The sequence below is a fragment of the Gadus macrocephalus genome, chromosome 22, assembly GCF_031168955.1.
Source record: "Gadus macrocephalus chromosome 22, ASM3116895v1".
Classification (NCBI taxonomy): Eukaryota; Metazoa; Chordata; class Actinopteri; order Gadiformes; family Gadidae; genus Gadus; species Gadus macrocephalus.
The window spans coordinates 12,552,390-12,554,889 of NC_082403.1; the positions used below are offsets into that span (position 1 = coordinate 12,552,390).

The 2,500-nt window shown below is 48.1% G+C and overlaps 1 protein-coding gene across 8 annotated transcripts in view; it reads right to left on the reverse strand.

Moving 5' to 3' along the window:
• Window positions 1-2,500, reverse strand: part of ppp1r9a (protein phosphatase 1, regulatory subunit 9A) — a 47,869-nt gene that overhangs the window by 21,286 nt on the left and 24,083 nt on the right. The gene's annotated exons all lie outside the window — the stretch shown is intronic.

A 2,500-nucleotide genomic window follows, 5' to 3' on the forward strand; every position in this document is an offset into this window, starting at 1 on the left:
CCACTGCACGGACACTACCCTGGTTCAATTCTGTCAACTACATAACAGAGATTTGTGCAATTTAATTAACTCAGGGTATTTTACATATTTTTGCAATTCAAAATCGAAATAAGAACTTGAATAACGTTATTTCTGTCTGTATCTAGAAAACGAGCAAAACGCTTCAATTCGATGTAAGAAAACCACACATGCATGATAAGATCAGGATAGCTTAAATGTTACGTCACGCAAGTAATAATGTTGTCTTCCTCGGTACAGAGACCATAATGCAGCGAGGCAGCCAACACAGTGGATGTTACCGGCCAACTGCCGTGATGCATCCGCGAGTTGACCTTTCAAGAGATTCATGAATCAAGTCATTCATTTGATAGATTCATGCCAGAGCTATATTTAAGTGATTCATGTAACAGATTGAAGGGATTAGTTTAAGAGGAATGGATTTCAGAGATTAATTCAAGAGATGGTGAACGCAAGAGACTAAAGTTATAAAGCTTGCTTTAGTTATGTGTTTCAATTGATGTAATATACATTATTCAAAGGGGTCACGAAGCCGAGAAGTTACGTCAAGTACTAATGGATAAACCTCAGATGTCCGTAAAACAACGTTGACTCAATGTGGAGGAACAACAGGAAGACATTGTACGTTACGCACTAGTACGCATTGGTAGTATGGACTTTGAGGAGAGAGTAGACGGAAGAGAAGGAGGCGGCTGCTCGTCTGTACGAGAGACCCGGAGGAGGGTTTTCAGCCGGACGTGGACCCGGTTTCAAATATAGCCGAGGAAATCTAGGCACATCTAGGACAGTGGGCCACAGAATCTCCAGTGATCCAGAGAGGAAGCGCTCCTCCGAGGGGGCGAGGGCGGGGGGGGGGGGCGAGGGAGACACGAGACGGAGGACCACATGCGGGGAGCAGCGAAGGAGAGAGCAGGAAAACATCCTGATAATGAATGACCTGAACTGAGCTTTGACACAGTGTTAGGCCCGGCTTGACTGCTTCGGTATTCAATGGTTAACGCGCAGGGGTGTATTTATTATAGACGGTAGGCGGGATACTGAATGTCTTTAGCAATCGACGGTCATTGAGGGTCATAATATCAACAAAGATGAAAAACAAAAAAACAAAAAAGAAAGAAAGAAATATGATAGATGGAGAGAAAGAATGGACTGTTGTAGGAAGGCTAAAGAAAGATGGACTTTCCCATTAAAGGCAAGGTCATGAATGCCACATGCTGCTCACACACCCATACTCAATCAATTCCTAACAAACAACACCTTTCAGCCAGCGTCTGTCCGTCAGACGTCCTGCTGCTTCCGCACGACCGGATTCAGAGACTCAGAAATAATGTGGTGGCCCTCCACAGCCTCACCTGATGGGCAGCCCCACCTTCTATCCCACCAGTGACCTTTAGCGGTGATGACAGTCAAACAGAGGCGATGCCGATTGCCGCGGCAGAGGGAGGGATGGAGTGATTGATGGATGGATGGGGACGGAGGGATGTCTGGATAGATCTATAAACAAATGGATCAATGAATGGATGGACAATAGCTTCTTGGTTGGATGGCTAGCGAGTAGAGTATCAACACAGCCCTATGAAACCAAAGCCAAAGTAGAGGGGAAGCAAAACCAGGGCCGATGACAACCAGAAAAGGACAGATGCAATACAGAGCAGAAACCCAAAGAAGAAGGAACAACGGGACAAGGGAGTGAACCTGAAGGAAAGCGAGTTGGACGGCTGCTTCTAACACAGAGAGAGAGAGGGACGAGAGAAGTGCACAGAAATCATGGCTCAATAGAAAGCTAGGCCGCATGAATCGGATCTCCATAACAACCCAGAGAAGAAGGCAAATATGAAAACGCCCGCTGGGTGAGACGACACAGAAACATCGTTTCACAAATGACAGCCTCCCCGCCACTGTGTGTGTGTGTGTGTGCGTGTGTGCGTGTGTGCGTGTGTGTGTGTGTGTGTGCGTGTGTGTGTGCGTGTGTGCGTGCGTGCGTGTGTGCGTACGTGTGTGCGTACGTGCGTGTGTGCATGCGTGCGTGCGTGCGTGCGTGTGTGTGTTGCCATGGATGACGTGCGTGTGAGAGCCCTCCTGGCCGGTGTCTGTGCTTCTCAACCCCCCGCTGATCACCGTGACGTCCTCACATACATCACCTCCGCTCGTCCTCCCCGCCCTCCCCTCCCCTCCCCTCCGGCTGCCTTCTTGTTTGACTCGTCTCTCAGATATGCTAATGGCGCTGAAGGGTTTCCTTGCCAGCTTCTCACTGGCAGTGTGCAACCGGCGCCTAGCACTCCCAGTGTGTGTACCCAGAGATTTATACTTAATACTGTAGCCCACAGACACGCAGATTAAGGTATGGATCGCTAGTAGAAAGCGATCCATAGCTTAAGATGGATCCTTTTTTATTCCATGGAGTTGAAAGAAGGACGAAGAAAATGACGTGAGAAGCCTTTAACTGAAGAACTGGTAGTTAACACGAGGAGCACTCTAGGGT